Below are 24,771 nucleotides of genomic sequence, written 5' to 3' on the forward strand. Positions count from 1 at the left end.
AGACTCTAATTCAGTAAGTCTGAGGCAGAGCCTGAGATTCTGCATTTCTAGAAGACCTAAATAGACATTTCTCCAAAGAACATATACAGATTGCCAACAAATGCAAGAAAAGATGCTCAACATCACTAATCATTAGAGAAATGAAAATCAAATCTACAATGAGGTATCACCTCACACTGGTCAGAATGGCCATCATCAAAAAATCTACAAACAATAAATGTTGGAGAGGGTGTGGAGAGAAGGGAACCCTCTTGCACTGTTGGTGGGAATGTAAATTGATACAGCCACTATGGAGAACAGTATGAGGGTTCCTTAAAAAACTTAAAATTGAACTACCATATGACCCAGCAATCCCACTACTGGGCATATACCCTGAGAAAACCATAATTCAAAAAGAGTCAGGTACCACAATGTTCATTGAAGCACTATTTACAATAGCCAGGACATGGAAGAAACCTAAGTGTCCATTGACAGATGAATGGATAAAGATGATATGGCACATATATATACTATGGAATATTACTCAGCCATAAAAAGAAATGAAATTGAGTTATTTGTAGTGAGGTGGATGGACCTAGAGACTGTCATACAGAATGAAGTAAGTCAGAAAGAGAAAAACAAATGTGGTATGCTAACACATATATATAGAATCTAAAAAAAAAAAAAAAAAAGTAGTTCTGACGAACCTAGGAACAGGACAGGAATAAAGACGCAGATGTAGAGAATAGGCTTGAGGACACGGGGAGGGGGAAGGGTAAGCTTGGACGAAGTGAGAGAGTAGCATTGACATATATACATTACCAAATGTAAAATAGATAGCTAGTGGGAAGCAGCCGCATAGCACAAGGAGATCAGCTTGGTGCTTTGTGACCACCTAGATGGGTGGGATAGGGAGGGTGGGAGGGAGACACAAGAGGGAGGGGATATGGGGATATATGTATACATATAGCTGATTCACTTTGTTATACAGCAGAAACTAACATAACATTGGAAAGAAATTATACTCCAATAAAGATATTAAAAAAGATAAAGATTGTAAGTGATGTTGGGGTTACTGTTCCATAGAACATACTTTGAGTAGCAAGGGTTTAGATTTCTTTCTCCTCTTATAAATCAATGCTATCAAACTTCTTTCTTGACCTATTAGTGAGATATGAAATCAATTTTGTCAATTGGCAATCATCACTTTTACACACATAGAATACAATAAAAAACATCACAGGGAGTTAACCACTAACAATATTGTTTCATGAAAAAACATTGTGATGCACAATATAAATACTGAGGTCAAAGTAAAGGGTATTTGACGATTTACTGTATTATACTGAAAGAAGGCTAAAATCTTGCTTATTCATACACATGCTGTCAGCTACTGGAACATGTTTTTGCAACTGATAGGTAAATTAATACTTGTTTATTTCAACTGGGATGTAGAGACAGTAAGATGAGTAAGTTTTGTATAGTCTGAATAATCCTCATGATGAAGCAAAGACATGGATTGGTTTTTGAGGAATACATAGGATGCCACTTGGTATAAAGGAAGAGAGGAAGGTGGAAATGACTCGAGTTATAAATAGAAAGTGTACAGTGTGGGCTAGTCTGTGGTGTGGAGCCAGGGGAGAGAATGGTCCAGGTGTGGGAGGAAACAGGGAGCTGAGAACGTCTATAGTTGCGTGTTTAGAATTGAAAGATAAAAGCAGAAGCACACAGTGGTTTAAAAGGAGTGGGGACAGTAAATGGAACTGAGGCAGGAAACCCAGATAAATTTCTCCTCTGTTGTATTAATACAGGAATAAACTGATAAGAGCCTGAGTTAAGTTAATGACAGCAAAAATGAAGATCACAAATCATTCTAAGGATAACTCTGCCCCAACGTTACCCTTTATCCATACTGCTGTGGGGTACCTTAATTAAGTGAAGAAAGTGGACCCCTAAGCTTCTTTGCCTACATTATCAGATGTCATGTGTTGATGGTGATTGATACCCAGCAGGGCTCTGTGGGGCTCCTGGGCACAAAGCCTTTCTGTGTCCCCCTTTTCTTTGATTACAGGAAATAGCCTCCATCAGTCTCCATGACCTTCCCTGAGTTCCAATGGGCAGATTCAAGCAGTTGTTAATTAGGTAATGGAGAGGATATGAGACAAGAAAAAACAAAGTCAAGAGAAACAATAGTTCAGCCTTGCAGCAAGATCCTGGTTCCTCAAAAACGGACACACACAACAATATCTTTGAGCTGTTTTGCAGATACTGAAAGCCCCTCCAGGCAGGAAAAGTTAATGATTAACAATACTGTGCTGCCTACAAGCACATAGACCCCAGACCAGTTGGAACCAGAAGGTTGATGATGCTGACTCCCACTTACCTCACTACCAACAAATCAGAAAAACATCCACGAGCTAATCACGTCTTCTTTGAACCATTTTTATAAAACTTCTCACTACCCTCTCCAAGGGGCACAATTTCTGGAGGTGCTAGCCTGCTGTGTTCCCTCTTTGCCTGGCAAAGAAATACAGCTACTCTTTATCTTTCCCTCAAAATTCTGTCCCTGTGTTTCTGTTCAGCATTTGTGCACAGAGAGCCACTATTTTGGCATCAAATTTTGGGGGGCTCATCCAGGATCTGCTCGCAGGCAAGTGGCCCGACAGGGCCCCTTGGCTTGATTGAATGCTTGGGGATTTCTCTCCATGCCAACCTCCTCCTGGAGAGTGGAGGTTTGGAGGACTTCTCTGAGGCCAGATAGCCAGGGTTCCCTGCTGGAGGACGGTGCCCCAATCACACCAAACTTGCTGACTCGGTTGTGGATCTCCAAGGCTGGGGTGGAGAATGAGGGAGAGGTTGGCCTAGCAGCTGCTGAGGCTTTCTTTGCTTGAGGACATTTTCTCTTGTCCATGCCAGTCCAAACTTTCACTCTGAGAAAGACACCAACTTCTTGAGGACCAGAAAGAGGGTATACAGAAGTTGCCATGCAGCTGTCAGCACCTCTGGTGAGTCTCCTGGAGTGCACACCAGAGACTTTGACTGTACCCATACAGAAACTTCAGTTTCAATTTGCACATTTCCCTGAAAAGGGAAATCCCAGTGTGGAATTCTCTCAGCAAAGGGAAATTCTGATGTAAGACACCACTTAGGGCAAAGGTCCAGGTCTAGTGGGACTTGGAAGTCAAGTTTGTGTGGGTTTCCACCATATGTTTTTCTTTTTCTTTTTGAGCATCTCTTTGCTGTTTCCTCTTATGGTTTATGTTTTATGTGTGGCTTCCAGCTGTCAAGGTGAATGTTTAGGTTTTGATTTGAGCACGTTAACATCTAAGGTTTATAGCCAACTGCTCAAGCCAAAATGGGAAACATTTCCTCTGAGGTTCCACCCCGACCTGGGAGCCCCTTGGGAAAAAAATTTTGAATGACTGGTTGACCTATAGTTATGATCCACTGAAAAAAAGAAAGATTTGTTTTTGACACAGGATAGCCACAGTATTCTTTAGACTCTGGAGAAAATTGGTTAAAATAAAACTTTTTTAAAAACTACAAAATGAGTTCTTTTTGCATGTACAATTAGCGGAAGCTAGCTTACTGAAATACTTTTTCAGAATTCTGACCCTGAGAGGACAAAAATATTCTTAGGAGAAAAACTTGAAGTTAACTCTTATCATGTCCTTGAGATACACAGCCCACTTTGCCTGAAATTTCAGCCTTGAGTAAATTAGTAAAACTTCAAGCCCCCCCCCTCCAAAAAAAAAGAGAGAGACAGAGACAGAGACAGAGAGACATTTTAAGTCTCAAGCAGAAAGCTAGGTCTCTCACTCTGTCTGTCTGGATATATGTATATCTCAGTATGTGTCTTTGTATTTGGATAATATTTCTGAGGTTAATTTGTAAATGAGCTCCATTTAATTGGTTTAAAGAAAAGTAAGCTCTTACAAATCAAGCAATTCTAAATACAAGAGAAATTAAGCTAAATAAATTTCAGGTTCATGTGAACTGGGAAATATTCAGTATTAAATTAATACCTGGTATTAATGTTTAAGTTTGTTGATCTAATTAATATAGACATGTCTTTAGAGTCATCAACATTAAGTATAATATTTTATTGTATCTAGGCTTAATATAAGCTAAATAAGATCTTATTATATCTGTTGCAAATTTTCAGCAAGGAAAGTAACTCAATGTGAAGAAACTTTTAAGGAAAGAAAATGCAAATCAGATAAGAGCTTTGGGTGAAATTTTTAGGAACAATTATGTTTTAGGAATGTCTACTTAAGAATAATCTCTCCAGATATTTGACAACTTGAAATTTTAGAGTTGTGCTAAATTAAGTTAAATGATGGAAATTTATTGAATAACTAGGCCATTTCCAAATAAAATAAGATACTGAATCATTAATTACTGAACACTGGTTTACTTTCACAGATAAACAAAGGTTTAGATTGATTTATAAATCTGTTTCATGTCACACTGAGATATTTTCTATAAGAAAGCACATTTTTCAAGAAATTATTATTTGGTTTTATGTTTACCAATCTACAGATTGCTGATATAAAGGACAGTTCATGGTTGTTTAAGGAAAGAAGGATGTGTGTTTTCAGTAAAGAGAATATGAGGAATGGAATTGCATTGTATTAAGGGAAAAGAAAGTAGGTCTGACTTACAACTGGCTGTTTCTGGATGGAAAAATAAAGTGATGGATACAGAAAGTGATGAAAGTTTTGTGGAAAGTGGACGCCAAGGAAAGAGTTTTGTGCATGGTCAGGGTTGACTAAGTTTAGAAAAAATTTAAGTGAGTAAATAAATTTTAAATGTAAACTGCTGCAAAACTTGAAAGTGGCTTTTCTCTCTGTTCAAAGGACAAGTTTTAAAAAAATGTTGAGCTGCCTTTGATAACAGATTTTAAGTTTCTATACTTTTTAAGTGATCTGTATTTGCCTTTGAAAACTTTTATTGCCACTTTGGCTACAAAAATAACTATTATTTCACAGTGACCTATAATCCTATCTGACTAAGTGTTCTAAATCCTTTTTGATTTTTTTTTTGACAAAACTTCCAAGTCAAACTGTAATGAAGTTTCTTTGACCTCTAGCTAACTTTGGGATGCTTAAAGGGGCCCCTGAAGCATCCCAAAGAGAGATATTAAACTAATTATGTTCACTTGGTATGTTAAATTACATGAGCAGTATTGTCAAATGTGTAATAAATCTGCTTAGATTATATTGTATGGTAAATGTTACTAATATAGATATTCTAGAAATTAGATGGAGTTTCTAAAATTCTGATATGTCTTGGTAAAACGTTATCAGTCATAGTTCTAGTTATTATCTGAAAGTGTTGTATGTCACAGCAGTAACCAAGTTAGTTTGTCAATTGCATTGTAATCAGATTTTAAACGTGCCTTCTTAAGTCTTTCGTCATTATAGACATTTATGGTTTCACCCTAATGCTTTTGCAAAAATTCTGCCTCTTCAAGAAGATTTATAGAAAGGACTTTTGGATAAATACAAGTTTCTGATTTTCAGACCATAATGTTAAACTGGGTAAGAAACTGAAGAATTCTAATGGGAAACCTGATGGCTTCATAAAACTGTTAACAAAAAGGATTAGTTACATAGGCCTGAGTGAACTGGTGAATATGGTTATAATTTTTATGGTTTGTATCTGAAAAATTACTTGTTTGAATTTGTTTTCCAGGTATAAGGAAATCCTTCCCCTCAAACTAATTATGGTTTACAGTAATTCGGTAAATGATACCTTTAAAAGCAGAATTTATCTGCTTTTATCTGAAACATTTATCTTTTTTCTCTATCTGCTCCCTTCAGAGATTGGAAACTCTTAGGTTCACAGCAGCTTTGTCAGATAAATTAAGAAAGCTACCTCACTAACAGGTACAGAATTCTCAAAGTATTTTGGGGACCTTGAAAAGGGAGGAATTCACCTAGTTCTGTTAGGCAAAATCTGTGACAAGCCCTTGGCGTGATTTTCCAAGCCCTGAGAGGTCTTTTAAAAGTTCAGTCTGAAACTCCTTATAAAAGTTTCATCAAAGTAAAAAAAAAAAAAAAGCCTATATGGTCAATTACAGTTATATAAATCAACAGGCCAAGTTTATTGAGACCAGACTTATTTTGCAAACAAACTAGTCTTAATTTTGTTATATTTGGTAAAAATTAGGGTAATTTTAGAGAGAAAAAGATTATGTTTCAGTAAATATTACATTCCAGTTTTGTTAATGGAGGTCTGTATTTACTAAGACTCACCTCCCAGATAGTTCCCCATTGTTGTGTTATATTTGTAAAGTTTAATTGAATTATTAAAGGACACTCTGTTTCTGAAGCTTATTTTAGTAATCTAACTTTGGATGAAGATCAGATGCCTCATGACCTGCAACCAAGGGATTATGCATACTGGAAAAATAATTTAAAGGACTATCTCCAACCTAGACACAAGAACTCTTATCAGGTACTCTTAACTAGCTCATACACCATGAAACTGAAGGGAATTGACTCTTGGATTAATTTCTACTCACAAAGGGCGCCTGCACTGGACTGGCCTATAGAGAGGACTGCTGACCTCAAAATCACCTTAAAACAATGCTCAAACTGAGAAGAAACTACACTCACAACAGGATGAGAAGAAGATGACATCAGAAGTAGACAGCTAGCCCAAGATCCTGGACCTGACTCGAATGATCTTTTATAATGTTTTCTTGACTTCTTGGACCTTTGCATATGAATCAAATGTTTTTCTATTATAGGCATGATTCTATGCTAGTTTTAAAAATCAATCCAATTGTTGGGTTTGTGGCCAGTTACCCATGTCTAGCACTTCTGGGTTACCTTGGTGGATTTCTCTACTCCAAGGCTCTAATTGGTTGGCTCTTAGGAAATTTATTTTAGAAAAAAGAAATTATTGTCCTGCTTAGGCCACTATTGATATTACTAAGTGGGATTGGGATCCCCTCACCTGGCCAATTAATAATATCTGTTCTGACCCTGACCATAAATATGAATTTTCCTCTATTACTCAAGTTCAATCAGAGCAACAAGCAACATTTCAGCCAAGAAATAAAACTTCCCATGATTGTGTGATGGATTTATGTAGTTAACACCAGGCTATGGTAATTTAAGTTTAAAGACACCTCTATGCTGAGAACATTTAAATCATACTAAGGATGATCAGTCTAGTAACACTAGGAAACTGGGCTGGGTGCCTTATGGACAGTGCCAGTATATAATTTCCCTGAAAGATAAGGATGGTACAGAACAGACTAAGTCAGATGACCTGGGATATACTGGGCAGCACCTAATAGAAGTTCTTGAATTACATTCTTACTTATGACCTTACTAACTATATTGACCTTACTAGCTATATTGTTTCCTATATTGCCTTTTTTCAGAAAATTGTTGTTTCTTACATTACCAAATGTGTGACTGAGCCTCTGGTAAAATGACATATAGTTCCATGTGAGATCAGTGATTGTAATAGTGTAACTTTAGATATGGGAAGAAGCAACAAGAGGGAATATTTTCCTGGACCATAAGAGACTAGTAAGACAGGTGGTCCAGAGACTTTTTGCACTGTTAATAAGGACAAGTCCAATAATAGCACATTGAGTGGCCTATAAATGAAATCTTCACCAGACCTGGGAATGAAAGTTCTTAGCACTGTGGGATGAAATGGTCATTAAATGTCCCCCAAACCAGGGTCAAAATTATGACCCTGAAGGGGCCCTGCCAACAGGCAGAAAATTGGCACTTGCCTTCTGCCTCTGCAAGGATTAAGTCAAAGGCTACTGTGTCCACTGACCTTCAACACCCCGTGAAATGAATTCAGGGTGGAGAACAGAAATGAGTCACTCCATGCTCTGAGAAAACTGGCAGAACAGGCCTTTAGATATTTTCAGAAGATCTTATGAGTCCAAATTCTTGCATCTTCTCATATCTAGAAAAGCACTGAAATTAATAACAGTGACATCTGCTTTAACACTGCGGAGGGGAATACATTTGAAAGTCAAAATGGAGTAACTATGGTGAAACTAGGTGACAATTGTGGATATGATTTCAAACGCATTCATTCCTGTATTTTTGCAAACTTGAATTCTCTGAGCTATGCCACAAGGATTTAAATATTCCCCTACCCTCTTCAATGAAATTTGGCTAAAGATTTGAGAGGATTACTCCTAGATCAAGGTTGAATAGAGGCCTTTCCAGTCAGAACAGAAAATGCATCGGAAGTGACAAAAACTCTTTTAAGGACATTATTAAGAAAACTCTCACCAAGCTATGCCAGAAAACTCACCCAAAATGGCACAATGTCTTGCCAATTGCTCTTCTCCATATACTGATGGCTCCTAAAAGCAGGCTAGCATTGAGTCCTTATGAAATTATGTACAGGAGACCATTCTTAGCTCCTAAGAGTAAGGAAAGAGAAACATTTCTAACACAGAAGGAAAAAGGAAAATCAAACAGTATGTTCAACAGATTGGTCAATTGTTAACCGCTATGTATGAGATTGTGTTCCACAGGTCCCGCCTTCACCTAGAAGCTCTTTTGCATCCCCTCAAAGCAGGAGACTGGGTGGTGCTGAAAGTGAAAAAGAGCAATGACCTAAGCAACCATTTAAAGAAAAATGGAAGGGATCCTATGACGTTTTTCTTACTACTTACACCTGTCTAAAATTGGATGGAGTAAAACTGTGGGTACATCACACCAGGGCAAGAAGATTGCCTACAGCCAGCAAGCAGACTCTTGAGAAACAGACATCTCACCCTTTGGGAAACTTAATTATTTGTTCTTACAAGAGGAATGAAAGTTCTGTTGTCTTATCTTTTCTCATAAATTTTACCTATATATAGATTCATATACTGATTCTTTTGGTAATTCTAACTGCTAGATAAGTAGTCAGCTTCTTATTTCTGGATCTTCAGGATTGCCTTGATGGGTTTCCCCATACAGGGAATGGTTTGGAAACAACTGGCTACAATTAGTCTCTCTGAAGTGCTGATTCCAGACTGGGCTTCAGACTTACTCTCCTGAATTCCTAAGGAAATCTATTTAGTCTACTAAAGTTCTAGTTATCACTCTTCTTACCTCTAACTGGGTCTATTGCACCAAAATGGTGGAACAAGGGATTGAGATCTTAATAATATAACACTCGGATCCAGGACTTGAAACTCAAATATTTCTAATTCAGTATCTATTCCCCAAAATTTAGGCAAGACTACACCTCACCTCAGGAGGAAGTAGTTAGAGAAGTCACCACCCCATTCTCTGAAGGAATTGGGGAAAGATAAAACCAAAATGAGGATTAAAACCAATTCTCCCTAAAACCGAGTTTATGATTAACGTCTCTATCCAAAACAATTATTCCCTTCCTTGTCCAACACCTGTTCTCCTCAAGATTGAGGGAGTATCAAAAAAGGGGGTGGGTTCATACTGAGCAGTGCCCTTTGGGGCTCCTGGGCACAAAGGCTTTCTGTGTCCCCCTTTTCTTTGATTACAGGAAATAGCCTTCATTCAGCCTCCATGACGTTCCCTGAGTTCCAGCGGGCAGATTCAAGCAGTTTTTAATTAGGGAAGGGAGGGGATATGAGACAAGAAAGAAACAAAGTCAAGAGAAACAATAGTTCAGACTTGGGGCAAGGTCCTTGTTCCCCATCAACGAACACACACAATATCTTTGAGAAGTTTTGCAGATACTGAAACCCCCTCCAGGTAGGAAAAGTTAATGATTAATGATATATGCTGCCCACAAACACGTAGACCCCAGACAAGCTGGAACCAGAAGGTTGATGATGCTGACTCCCACTTACCTCACCACCAACCAATCAGAAAAATGTCCAAGAGCTGATCACGCCTTCTTTGAACCATTATTATAAAAACTTCTCACTATCCTCTCCAAGGGGGCATAGTTTCTGGAGGTGCTAGCCTGCTGTGTTCCCTCTGTGCCTGGCAAAGAAATACAGCTACTCTTTCTCTTTCCTCCAAAACTCTGTCTCTGTATTTCTGTCTGACATTGGTGCACATGGAGTCAATATTTTGACATCATTATTACTCTACTTCTATCCCTAGGGTAGACCCAATGTGTCAGTGATGGAGGGCACAGAAAATGAGGTGTAAGAAGAAAGGGGTAGGGTGGGAAGTCTGAAATCCATCCGTTTCTTTATCTTTGTAGTACTCTTATCAAACCTATCCTCCACAGTTTCTCACAGCACCAAATAAGTAAAGACCCCATCTAAACCAGCGATTACATACCAAAGTTTTACCGTGTTTACAAGCTTCCCACTATGCACTAGGAATGTAAGAGCTGAAAGGAACCTGAGGTATTTTGCAGGCTGACGATCTAATGTTGCAGAGAAAGAAAGGGAAAGTGAGGGTTCATATAGTCATCAGCATAGCAACTGGCAAGCGACTACTCCTCCACAGATATTTTCTGAATGAAACAAATTAGATATTTACAGGGACAAGATTAGACCCAGAAACTCTGACTTCTGGACCATTATGCTCTTCTGCTTACCCCTCAGCTGGCTCTTCACAAAACTATTATATCTGAGTAAAAATCCAGTCTCTAAATATTGAGACCACACAAGGAAACTAGAGTTCATCCTAAGATTCACTGCGAGTTCTGCCCTTTTAGTAAAAGGCATGGATAGTGTGGAAGACAAGTATATGGAAACACCATGAAATTAGATACATTAAGAGCTCTGAAAAAATCTGGAACCACTTGTGAAAGATTGAAATAGAATAATTGATTGGACTGGCCACCGGGCACCAAATGTTCATAGAGAGGAATAAGTGCTAAAGATACCAAGAAGAAAACCATTTCTAGGAATTCCTCAAAGCCAGTGGTACTTTGTTTCCTACAACTCCACTTTTACCTGGTTGTGTTTTTCACGTTGTTTCAGGTGGGGCTATTTTATTAAGCCCATGGTTCCCTCAGACAGGTTATGTAGCAAAAGGGTGAAATAAAAGGAGAAAAAAATTTGCTACACAAGGAGAAAATAAAGGAAAGGAATATATTTTTGTTGGGAGGATCTGGAAACCTCAGGTCACTATATCTATGCCTACTCCTTAATTTTCTTCCTAGTTTCCAGAAGTTAAAACTACAGGCAATAGGAAGCCCAAAGGGAAGCTTTGAAGAGGGAGTGGCAACACTTCTTGGTGTGTTGGAAATCCTAGAACTTGTGGGTCAGGAGGAAGGCTGAGGGGATCTTTTGGCTCTGGGAAAATAAGATTTACATTCCTGGGTCCTGAAATCAAAAAGACCAATTTTGACTCTTGGCTCTGTGATCTTGGGCAAGTGCATAACTTCCTCATTCAGTTTTCATTTAAAAAATGGAGATAATGATCATGCTTATTTTATACAATGTTTAAGGATTAAGTGGGATAATTTATGTAAAGTGTTGAATATAGTCTGGTGCCCAAGCAACACAAAGCAAATGATGAAAATTATTATGATTACTAGGGATTATTATCATAACTAGGGAGCTTCTTGGAGCAGCTATGGGGTTGGCAGTATTGACAGTGTAGCTGCAGCATTGGCAGCAGATATAGATGGAAGAGGGGAATAAACCAAGATTCTGACCTCCAGAGTTTTGGGTTTCTGTCTTAGCCCTAACACCTTCCAGGTGCATTTATCTTGGAAAAGCCACCAACCCTCTCCAGGTCTTGATTTCTTTATCTCTGAAGCGTGAAAAATTTTAAATAAATGCCCCAGGGAGATTATGGGCTGGATAGAAACTTTTATATACTGAACAGTGAGAAATGGAATATTTCCTGCCATATCAGTAAACTAAAGGATGCCACAGTCATCAGCGGTTGAAGCCACAGCCTATGGTGAGCTGGTAAGCCCTGAGGGAACTCAGGAAGGAAAGAATACCTACCATCTAACAGCCATCAGACTGCAGCCACTCCCTAGGGTGAGCCCTGAGGAAACTCAGGATATGAAAACAGAGGATACTGGCCCCAGATAGCTGAGGTACATATCAAAGGAATGATTTCAGTGAGCTCAGACTCTTGCATCTTCCCGTACATAGAAAAATGCTAAATTCCTTAAATTGATATGTCTGGTTTTCTTTCATTAACAGTAATCTTTTGATGTTTCCAATTACCTGCCCTTTGTTGCAAAACTTCTATATATCCTAGCTCTCCCTTTGCCTCCTTGGAACATTTCTCTCAGGGTTACTTGAGATGTTGCCTTCTGGGCTTGAAGTCCTAAAAACTCCCACCAGATAAAACATAACTCTCAAATTTTAAGTCATGATTTTATTTTATTTTTTTTAGTCAACAACTGTTATACAAGCAAATAATTTTTTGTTATTTGTAGCAAATCTGGTCAGCCTTTTCCCTTGCATACTCAGCTCCCTGCCATTATAACCTTTGAAGCCAATTTTAGAGTTGCTACCCAGGGTGATAATAATCATCAAGGTGAAAATTGACTATGCCTTCCTGTTTGCTTGCTGTGGTGACCCACACTGAGGTTTTGTTCAAATTTATTGTCACATCATACATTCTCCCAGAGGAGATGTGGGTCACTTATCCTTATATCTCCACCTTTCTAACTCTTTCCACCTGCCGCATCCAAATAGCAAGGGGACACTATCCCACTGCCTATGAACCAGACTCATGTCACATGGGAGGAGCCTCAGTCACTCAGAGCAGGAAAAAGGGATGCCTTTCAAGAATGCCAGTAAATTTGATAGATATAAACACTATGCTCTATAGATCACCAGAACTTATTTATCTCGCATAGGCTAACAATACAGTATAATATGCTTAAAGTTTGCTAAGAGGGTAGATCTTATGTTGAATGTTCTTACCATTGAGAAAATCAATCAGTCAATCAATCAATCAATCGGGCAGGAAGAAACTTTTGGAGGTGATGTATACGTCTATGGGTTTGATTGAAACTGAGCAGGACACTCTGGGGCCTTCCCAGGATAGACCCCATCCCCCATATCTCTGCTGTATCTCCTCTCTGAAGTACCTAAATAATGGTATCTGATGTACATTTCCTGAGTTGTTTTACAGATGCTAAAACCCCCACCAAATGGAAGGATTTGACTGCTTGATGACCATGAGCACCTATCTCCCAGGCCTCCTGGCACCTAAAGATTGATAATCTTAACTCCTGTGACGCCACCCTGTTACATCGCCATCAGCCAGTCAGAGAATTGTGCACAAGCTGATCACATACCCCTGGAACTGCCCTCCCTCACCGTGCCTTTAAAAATGTTTTGCTGAAACCTATTGGGGAGTTTGGGTTTTTTGAGCATTAGCTGTCCTGAACTCCTTGTATGGTGCTTTACAATAAACATTGCACTTTCCTTCACCACAACTTTGTGTTAGTAGATTGGTTTTACTGTGTGCAGGCAAGCAGACCCAAGTTATGGTTTGGCAACATGATGGTAGTGATGATTTCATGGTTGTATACCTAGCTTCAAGTCATTGAGTTGTATACATTAAATATGTCCAGGTTTTTACGTGTCAATCATACCTCAATAAAGTAGTTTAAAAAAAAAAAGAAAGAAAGAAAGCCATCCTGTGCTGTGTTTGTAGCAGTGTGGCCTCAGTTCTCCTTGGCTGGTTTATACAGTCTCCTTTAACAGACAGATCTGTTTCTGAGCCCCTGGGAAGGAAAATAAAAGCAGAGAAATCCTGTTAGCCTGGGGGAAGAATCAAACTTGCAGGTTGAATTTTGTGCTCAGGCAACATATTGTCAGCCAAGTCATGCCTATTTGCAAAGGTCCTCAGATCAGAACCCTTAGAGGTGAGTCTGCATAGGATTCATGTCCCAAAGTAAGCATCTGGGAGGTTGAGATGAGCATAAGGCAGAGAGACTGCTTTTTAGACAAGTCCAGCACTCCAGCATCAAAAATAATTGTACCCTTCAAAAAAAGATACTACCAGAGGCTAGTACTTATTCCCTTGTTGTTATACTCACTGTATTAATTCTCACCATGTAAAATATTGGAGATTTTTCCTTTGGTATGGTCCCAGAGGAGGTTATAAATTACAAACAAAAAATGGCTCATCTTACATTTGATTGCCGAATTGTATTGCCCAACTTTATCAATAATGTGACTTATTTATTTTTTTCTTGAAAACAACAATATATAGAACTTATTAAGTATGTTAAATCACTGAGCTATGTGTTTTCCAACAATTTTCAAGGTCGGAACAGTCATCCTGGAGATAATCCCCAGCTTTTAGTTGTCATTTCAATAAGCTTCTCAGTGTAAAGTTGCACTCAGAATTTTTTAATTCCGAAGTTAATAAAATTTCCATTAGGGCAAAGTGATTGTTTCTCTAAGTTTCAATCCTTCTTTGACTGATCAAATATTACCAGAGAATGTGCTATTGGGAATTCCAAAAGCGGTTTTCTAAAATATAGCTGGCTTTATTGGAATAAACTTTTACACTCACATAATGTGTAACCACTTTGAAGGAGGGGTTGCTCATTTCCTACCACATATTTCATGTGTTTATTTGGAAAAATGATTTCCACTTCAATTCTAATCTATGGGTTTTCCTCTTATTCTGTCTTTTTATTTTTAGCCTGAAAATAATTTCTAGAATGTTTGTTAGAGTATATTTATATTTATTCTAGAATATTTATTAAGGTATATCTTGTTGCCTGACTGGTTCAGGGGACAATGATGAAGTCTTCATTAATTCAGCACACTAGTATGCCCAGGTGCATACTATGGCTGCAAGTCATATCCAACGCAGCTTTTCATATCTCCAAGCATCCTTCCAGTTGCCCTTTATCTGATGGTTGAGTAGTCTTCTACCTCAGAGATACTACTGACCAGCCCTCTCACCAAATACAACAGAAAGTCAAGCATGATAAATATCTAAAGATGATGTAAATTGCACCAAAGATCAGCATTACAAGTGCTTACCAAAAAGCATAACCCAAAGTTAATGAAGTAGGTATGAAGGAATCTATTACAGTGCTTGGCACGGAGAAAATGCTATAGATACTGATTTTTTCATTTTCTTTGAATTGTCTGCTTTGCATCTCGTGTATATATGAGCTAAAAGATATATTGTTTCAGGAAAAATACTCTAAGGGGGCATGTTGTACTCCTATAGATATTCTGAACTGTATCTCAGAACCACCTGGATTGTAAATTCACATTGCCTAGCCTCTTGACCAGTGATTATCTACTCTGTTTCAAGAAACTCAAAAACTTCAAAAATTATCTTCCAGAGTTTCATGAAAGCCTTAATGGTTTTAAAAGTCATAGATCTTTAATCCATTTCATAACATTGGGATAAAAATCACTGCTGCTTTGAACCAAACTGTTACGTTGGAAGGACAGGGAGTCTTGAAGATCCAGCTGACTTCAGTTCAAATTCCAGTTTCATTGCTTACCTGCTGTATGATCTTAAGAAATGTATTGTACATCTTTATGCATTATTGTTCCTCTGTGAAATGTAGATATCTTTTTTTATTTCCACTGGGCTGTTGTTACAAGGATACACACACACATATACATATATACACACATACACATGTATATATACATATATATTATATATACATATATCATATATCCATATGATATCATATGTTTATGTATCTATATGTATATTGAGAGAGAGAGAGAGAGTGTGAGAGAGAGAAGATTTGGTAAGTAGATAATGGTAGGGAAGAGAGAAAAAGAAAGACTCTATTCAAGGTATCTGTTTCCCTCATTTATCCTGTTTGCTCTACAACTAGCTCTCTAATTAGTTTGCTCTGCAGCTAGTTCTTTATGCATTCTGGATATCAACCTTTATCAGAAATGTGCTTTGCAGATATATCTTTTCATTTTATAGGTTGCCTTTTCACTCTGTTGATTGTGTCTTTTGATGTACAAAAGATTATAAGTTTGATGTAGTCCTGTTACCAAGTCCAGGCTTGCTCTGCTCACGGCACAACAGGCCAATAAATCAGGAGAGGAGGTGTTTAGGCAAGGAATATGACTTTATTCGGAAAGCTGGCAGACCAAGAAGATGGCAGACTAATGTCTCCAAAAAACCATCTTATCAGGGTCTGGATGCCAATTTTTTTATAGAACACAGAGGGGGAGGAGATGAGGAAGTAAAGTAAAAAGACCATACCTTTTGCAAATATCCCCTGGAATGGCCAGCCTTGGGGAGAGAATGTGTTAATTTCTTCTTTCTTGCAGCCATTCACAGGTGGACAGGCTCAGGATACTTCCATGAACAAAGGCACTTTGGTTTAACTTTCAGGCGGAGGGGCAGGGTTCCCTGAGGCAGGCCATTAAGTATAGACAGTAACCTTTTAGTAAACAAAAGCAATGGGAAGCAAAAGTTAAAGTAAAAGAAAGAGCAAATACGTAGTCAGATTTGGCTCTTCCCTGTTACAGTCCCGTTAACCTATGTTTGCTTTAGTTGCCTATACTTTTGGTGTCATATCCAATAAGTCATTGTTAAACCCAATGTCATAAAACTTTTTTCGATGTTTTCTGGAGGGAGTTTTGTAGTTTTTTTCTTACATTTAGGTCTTTAATCCATTTTGAGTTTTTGTATATGGTGTAAGATAAGGGTTCAACTTCATTATTTTGCAGGTGGATATCTAGCTTTCCAAACTACAAGGCATATAATTTTTCAGTTAGCAGCAGAACTCAAACTGCATGGCTCAAATATCAAGGTTAGAATTTACTTCATCTTGTACATGTGTATTGGGAAATTTTTATATTCTAGTGTCAGGTAGATCTGAAATAGTTGCTACAACAACTTGAAGAGCCATGGATTGAAGTCTACCTATTTCCCTCATTTATGGATTCCAATCCAGCTGGAGTTAACCTGTATATAGAATTGCATACTTCTGACCTTGTTATTCTCCTGGTTTGAGCCTGAATATTTTTGTGTTCCTACCAAAATTTCACATTTTGCCTCTCCCCATTCATATGGATTTATAATTGTAGGTGACGTCTCTGGCCAGTGTCCTGGAACTTTATGTCTTCCGCCTACGTCCTTACTCTTACTATGGACAATTCTTAACTAGAATTCTCCTTTTGACTTTCTTAGATCTTCAACTCCCCAAACATGGAAGCATGTAGTCCTTAAAATAAGGTTGAACATAAGTATTCAAAAGGAGGTAGAGACTTAATAGAGTTAGAAATATTTAGAAAAGCAAAACAGTTTTGAAAAAAAAAAGAGAAAAGAAAAAAAAAAAACCCTTTGAGTCACCCTACATTATATAAGACTAATTATAAACGTATAATACAATTATTCCATAAACTTATATCATGCCACCATTTTAGACCTGTGGCAATTTTAGTTTACACTCAACTTGAGTTCTCATTCAATACAGATATTAACCAGTTGTACAAAATTTAACAACACTGGTATTATTAATTTTATTATTTTGCTTTCATTTCTGTACTAATTCCAGCTTGGCTTACCTCTTGAGCCAGTGTTTCTCAATAAGGGATCCATGGACCAACTGCATATGAATCATCTTGTTACTCATAAAATTCAGGTACTGGGTGGGCTCCGCTACATTCTTCTTGATTTGGAAGAACAAAATATCAATGGAATTTTGAAAACCAGTGTCTTACATTTTGTTTTTTAAAATTTTTTAAAATTAATTAATTAACATATTTATTTATTTTTGGCTGCATTGAGTCTTTGTTGCTGTGCACAGGCTTTCTCTCATTGTGGCGAGTGGGGGCTACTCTTCATTGTGGTGCGTGGGCTTCTCGTTGCAGTGGCTTCTATTCTTGCAGAGCATGAGCTCTAGGCATGCAGGCTTCAGTATTTGCAGCATGCAGGCTCAATAGTTGTGGCTCTTGGGCTCTAGAGCACAGGCTCAGTTGTGGTGCATGGGCTTAGTTGCTCCATGGCATGTGGGACCTTCCTGGACCAGGGCTCAAACCTGTGTCCCCTGCATTGGCAGGCAGATTCTTAACCACTGCACCACCAAGGAAGATCCTTACATTTTGTTTTAGAAGTACCATTCTCCTCAGTCAAAAAAAAAAGACTTGTTCCCTAACTTGAGTTTCATCTGAACTCTAACCAATATTGCATGCATTGATCTTGTGGACTGATCCTTGGCACTTCATCTTCTTTTCCTGCAATCCAGTGAACCCTGATTCCCTAGATCTAAGACAAATTTCTGCTTGTCTACCTTGTTACCAAACCAAAACTTGGGTCTGCTTGTGTGCACACAGTAAAGCCAACCTTCTGACCCAGGTTGTGGTGAAGGAAAGTGTATTTATTACTGTAAGACACCAGACAAGGAGTCCAGGACAGCTAATGCTCAAAAAGCCCAAACTCCCCATTGTGGTTCAGCAAAGAATGTTCAAAGGCAAGGTGAAGGAGGAGGAGTCTCAGGGTATGTGATCAGCTTGTGCACAGTTCTTTGATTGGCGGATGGTGAAGTAACAGGGCAGAGTCAAAGGAGTTAACATTATCAATCCTTAGGCACCAGCAGGTCTGGGGGCCATGTGCACATGGTCATCAAGTAGTTAATTTCTTCCATTTGGTGGGGGATTTTAGTATCTGTAAATCAACTCAAGAAATGTGCATTAGATACTATTATCTAAGTACTTCAGAGAGGACCTAAAGCAGAGGATATGGGGGAGGGTTCTGTTCTGGGAAGGCCTCATAAGGTTCTGCTTGGTTATAATTCCCCCCCTTTACTTTGATACTTCTCAATCCTGAGGGGAATAAGGGAGATGACTTCTCTGGTTATTTCTTGCTAAATGAGGACAAAGTCAAGTTTTCAGGATTAAAGGAGAGAAAGTTGTTGACTTTCATTTCAAAGAAGTATTGAGTCCCAAGCTTAGCACCAATATTTTATATTATGAAAATATTACTCTACTTTTGATTGCTTTATTATAGTACCTGACAGATATTTGAAAATTAGCAGACATATTACAATCAGAATACTGATCAAAATGCATCCTTGTAGTATTTCCCAAAGGAGTCTTCCTATTCTAAATGGCAACCAGGACAAAAAGTTATGGAGTGGGTCCTCTCTACAAATATCTTTTTTTTTTTTTTTTAAACATCTTTATTGAAGTATAATTGCCTTACAATGGTGTGTTAGCTTCTGCTTTATAACAAAGTTAATCAGTTATACATATACAATATGTTCCCATATCTCTTCCCTCTTGCATCTCCCTCCCTCCCACCCTCCCCATCTCACCCCTCTAGGTGGTCACAAAGCACCACGCTGATCTCCCTGTGCTATGCGGCTGCTTCCCACTAGCTATCTATTTTACATTTGGTAGTGTATATATGTCCATGACACTCTCTCACCCTGTCACATCTCACCCCACCCCCTCCCCATATCCTCAAGTCCATTCTCTAGTAGGTCTGTGTCTTTATTCCCGTCTTGCCACTAGGTTCTTCATGGCCTTTTTTTTTTTTTTCTTAGATTCCGTATATATGTGTTAGCATACTGTATTTGTTTTTCTCTTTCTGACTTACTTCACTCTGTATGACAGACTCTAACTCCATCCACCTCATTACAAATAACTCCATTTCATTTCTTTTTATGGCTGAGTAATATTCCATTGTATATATGTGCCACATCTTCTTTATCCATTCATCTGTCGATGGACACTTAGGTTGCTTCCATGTCCTGGCTATTGTAAATAGAGCTGCAATGAACATTTTGGTACATGACTCTTTTTGAACTATGGTTTTCTCAGGGTATATGCCCAGTAGTGGGATTGCTGGATCGTATGGTAGTTCTATTTGTAGTTTTTTAAGGAACCCCCATACTGTTCTCCATAGTGGCTGTATCAATTTACATTCCCACCAACAGTGCAAGAGAGTTCCCTTTCCTCCACACCCTCTCCAGCATTTATTGTTTCTAGATTTTTTGATGATGGCCATTCTGACCGGTGTGAGATGATATCTCATTGTAGTTTTGATTTGCATTTCTCTAATGATTAATGATGTTGAGCATTCTTTCATGTGTCTGTTGGCATTCTGTATATCTTCTTTGGAGAAATGTCTATTTAGGTCTTCTGCCCATTTTTGGATTGGGTTGTTCGTTTTTTTGTTATTGAGCTGCATGAGCTGCTTGTAAATCTTGGAGATTAATCCTTTGTCAGTTGCTTCATTTGCAAATATTTTCTCCCATTCTGATGGTTGTCTTTTGGTCTTGTTTATGGTTTCCTTTGCTGTGCAAAAGCTTTTAAGTTTCATTAGGTCCCATTTGTTTATTTGTGTTCTTATTTCCATTTCTCTGGGAGCTGGGTCAAAAAGAATCTTGCTGTGATGTATGTCATAGAGTGTTCTGCCTATGTTTTCCTCTAAGAGTTTGATAGTGTCTGGTCTTACACTTAGGTCTTTAATCCATTTTGAGTTTATTTTTGTGCATGGTGTCAGGGAGTGTTCTAATTTCATACTTTTACATGTATCTGTCCAATTTTCCCAGCACCACTTATTGAAGAGGCTGTCTTTTCTCCACTGTATATGCTTGCCTCCTTTATCAAAGATAAGGTGACCATATGTGCGTGGGTTTATCTCTGGGCTTTCTATCCTGTTCCATTGATCAATATTTCTGTTTTTGTGCCAGTACCAAACTGTCTTGATTACTGAAGCTTTGTAGTATAGTCTGAAGTCAGGGAGCCTGATTCCCCCAGCTCCATTTTTCGTTCTCAAGATTGCTTTGGCTATTTGGGGTCTTTTGTGTTTCCATACAAATTGTGAAATTTTTTGTTCTAGTTCTGTGAAAAATGCCAGTGGTAGTTTGACAGGGATTGCATTGAATCTGTAGATTGCTTTGGGTAGTAGAGTCATTTTCACAATGTTGATTCTTCCAATCCAGGAACATGGTATATCTTTCCATCTATTTGTATCATCTTTAATTTCTTTCATCAGTGTCTTATAATTTTCTGCATACAGGTCTTTTGTCTCCTTAGGTAGGTTTATTCCTAGATATTTTATTCTTTTTGTTGCAATGGTAAACGGGAGTGTTTTCTTAATTTCACTTTCAGATTTTTCGTCAGTGTATAGAAATGCAAGAGATTTCTGTGCATTAATTTTGTATCCTGCTACTTTACCAAATTCATTGATTAGCTCTAGGAGTTTTCTGGTAGCATCTTTAGGATTCTCTATATATAGTATCATGTCATCTGCAAACAGTGACAGCTTTACTTCTTCTTTTCCGATTTGGATTCCTTTTATTTCTTTGGCTTCTCTGATTGCTGTGGCTAACACTTCCAAAACTATGTTGAATAATAGTGGTGAGAGTGGGCAACCTTGTCTTGTTCCTGATCTTAGTGGAAATGGTTTCAGTTTTTCACCATTGAGGACAATGTTGGCTGTGGGTTTGTCATATATGGCCTTTATTATGTTGAGGAGAGTTCCCTCTATGCCTACTTTCTGCAGGGCTTTTATCATAAATGGGTGTTGAATTTTGTCGAAAGCTTTCTCTGCATCTATTGAGATGATCATATGGTTTTTCTCCTTCAATTTGTTAATATGGTGTATCACATTGATTGATTTGCGTATATTGAAGAATCCTTGCATTCCTGGGATAAACCCCACTTGATCATGGTGTATGATCCTTTTAATGTGCTGTTGGATTCTGTTTGCTAGTATTTTGTTGAGGATTTTTGCATCTATGTTCATCAGTGATATTGGCCTGTAGTTTTCTTTCTTTGTGACATCTTTGTCTGGTTTTGGTATCAGGGTGATGGTGGCCTCGTAGAATGAGTTTGGGAGTGTTCCTCCCTCTGCAATATTTTGGAAGAGTTTGAGAAGGATAGGTGTTAGCTCTTCTCTAAATGTTTGATAGAATTCACCTGTGAAGCCATCTGGTCCTGGGCTTTTGTTTGTTGGAAGGTTTTTAATCACAGTTTCAATTTCAGTGCTTGTGATTGGTCTGTTCATATTTTCTATTTCTTCCTGGTTCAGTCTCAGCAGTTTGTGCATTTCTAAGAATCTGTCCATTTCTTCCAAGGTGTCCATTTTATTGGCGTAGAGTTGCTTGTAGTAATCTCTCATTATCTTTTGTATTTCTGCAGTGTCAGTGGTTACTTCTCCTTTTTCATTTCTAATTCTATTGATTTGAGTCTTCTCCCTTTTTCTCTTGATGAGTCTGGCTAATGGTTTATCAATTTTGTTTATCTTCTCAAAGAACCAGCTTTTAGTTTCATTGATTTTTGCTATTGTTTCCTTCATTTCTTTTTCATTTATTTCTGACCTGATCTTTATGATTTCTTTCCTTCTGCTAGCTTTGGGGTTTTTTTGTTCTTCTTTCTCTAAGTGCTTTAGGTGCAAGGTTAGGTTGTTTATTCGAGATGTTTCCTGTTTCTTGAGGTAGGCTTGTATTGCTATAAACTTCCCTCTTAGCACTGCTTTTGCTGCGTCCCATAGGTTTTGGGTCGTCGTATCTCCATTGTCATTTGTTTCTAGGTATTTTTTGATTTCCCCTTTGATTTCTTCAGTGATCACTTCGTTATTAAGTAGTGTATTGTGTAGCCTCCATGTGTTTGTATTTTTTACAGATCTTTTCCTGTAATTGATATCTAGTCTTACAGCGTTGTGGTCGGAAAAGATACTTGATACGATTTCAATTTTCTTAAATTTACCAAGGCTTGATTTGTGATCCAAGATACGATCTCTCCTGGAGAATGTTCCATGCGCACTTGAGAAAAATGTGTATTCTGTTGTTTTTGGGTGGAATGTCCTATAAATATCAATTAAGTCCATCTTGTTTAATGTATCATTTAAAGCTTGTGTTTCCTTTTTTATTTTCATTTTGGATGATCTGTCCATTGGTGAAAGTGGGGTGTTAACGTCCCCTACTATGATTGTGTTGCTGTCGATTTCCCCTTTTATGGCTGTTAGTATTTGCCTTATGTATTGAGGTGCTCCTATGTTGGGTGCATAAATATTTACAATTGTTATACCTTCCTCTTGGATCGATCCCTTGATCATTATATAGTGTCCTTCTTTGTCTCTTATAATATTCTTTATTTTAAAGTCTATTTTGTCTGATATGAGAATTGCTACTCCAGCTTTCTTTTGATTTCCATTTGCATGGAATATCTTTTTCCATCCCCTCACTTTCAGTCTGTATGTGTCTCTATGTCTGAAGTGGGTCTCTTGTAGACAGCATATATATGGGTCTTGTTTTTGTATCCATTCAGCCAGTCTGTGTCTTTTGGTGGGAGCATTTAATCCATTTACATTCAAGGTAATTATAGATATGTATGTTCCTATTCCCATTTTCTTAAATGTTTTGGGTTTGTTATTGTAGGTGTTTTCCTTCTCTTGTGTTTCTTGCCTAGAGAAGTTCCTTTAGCATTTGTTGTAAAGCTGGTTTGGTGGTGCTGAACTCTCTCAGCTTTTGCTTGTCTGTAAAGGTTTTAATTTCTGCATCACATCTGAATGAGATCCTTGCTGGGTAGAGTAATCTTGGTTGTAGGTTTTTCTCCTTCATCACTTTAAGTATATCCTGCCACTCCCTTCTGGCTTGCAGAGTTTCTGCTGAAAGATCAGATGTTAACCTTATGGGGATTCCCTTGTGTGTTATTTGTTGTTTTTCCCTTGCTGCTTTTAATATGTTTTCTTTATATTTAATTTTTGACAGTTTGATTAATATGTGTCTTGGCGTGTTTCTCCTTGGGTTTATCCTGTATGGGACTCTCTGTGCTTCCTGGACTTGATTAACTATTTCCTTTCCCATATTAGGGAAGTTTTCAACTACAATCTCTTCAAATATTTTCTCAGTCCCTTTCTTTTTCTCTTCTTCTTCTGGGACCCCTATAATTCGAATGTTGGTGCATTTAATGTTGTCCCAGAGGTCTCTGAGACTGTCCTCAGTTCTTTTCATTCTTTTTTCTTTATCCTGCTCTGCAGTAGTTATTTCCACCATTTTATCTTCCAGGTCACTTATCCTTTCTTCTGCCTCAGTTATTCTGCTATTGATCCCATCTAGAGTATTTTTAATTTCATTTATTGTGTTTTTCATCATTGCTTGGTTCCTCTTTAGTTCTTCTACGTCCTTGTTAAATGCTTCTTGCATTTTGTCTATTCTATTTCCAAGATTTTGGATCATCCTTACTATCATTATTCTGAATTCTTTTTCAGGTAGACTACCTATTTCCTCTTCATTTGTTAGGTCTGGTGTGTTTTGACCCTGCTCCTTCATCTGCTGTGTGTTTTTCTGTCGTCTCATTTTGCTTATCTTACTGTGTTTGGGGTCTCCTTTTCACAGGCTGCAGGTTCGTAGTTCCCGTTGTTTTTGGTATCTGTCCCCAGTGGCTAAGGTTGGTTCAGTGGGTTGTGTAGGCTTCCTGGTGGAGGGGACTATTGCCTGTGTTCTGGTGGATGAGGTTGAATCTTGTCTTTCTGGTGGGCATGTCCACGTCTGGTGGTGTGTTTTGGGGTGTCTGTGGCCTTATGATTTTAGGCAGTCTCCCTGCTAATGGATGGGGCTGTGTTCCTGTCTTGCTAGTTGTTTGGCATAGGGTGTCCAGCACTGTAGCTTGCTGGTCGTTGAGTGAAGCTGGGTCTTGATGTTGAGATGGAGATCTCTGAGAGATTTTTGCCGTTTGGTATTACGTGGAGCTGGTAGGTCTCTTGTGGACCAGTGTCCTGAAGTTGGCTCTCCCACCTCAGAGGCACAGCCCTGATGCCTGGCTGGAGCACCAAGAGCCTTTCATCCACACAGCTCAGAATATAAGGGAGAAAAAAGTAAAAAGAAAGAAAGAGGATAAAATAAAATAAAATAAAGCTATAATAATAAAAAATAAGAAAAAAAATTATTAAGAGTAAATGTATTCAGAAAAAATTTTTTTTTAGT

At 38.1% G+C, this 24,771-nt stretch overlaps 1 long non-coding RNA gene across 1 annotated transcript in view; it reads right to left on the bottom strand.

Moving 5' to 3' along the window:
- Positions 1-568: 568 nt before the first annotated feature.
- LOC309618330 overlaps positions 569-24,771 on the bottom strand; it is a 42,081-nt gene continuing 17,878 nt past the window's right edge. Inside the window, exon 2 of the long non-coding RNA XR_014238419.1 lies at positions 569-18,979. This is a non-coding gene — a long non-coding RNA (uncharacterized lncRNA). The remainder of the gene's footprint in view (positions 18,980-24,771) is intronic.

The sequence above is a fragment of the Balaenoptera borealis genome, assembly GCF_965194805.1.
Source record: "Balaenoptera borealis genome assembly, chromosome: 20".
In the NCBI taxonomy this organism is placed as follows: Eukaryota; Metazoa; Chordata; class Mammalia; order Artiodactyla; family Balaenopteridae; genus Balaenoptera; species Balaenoptera borealis.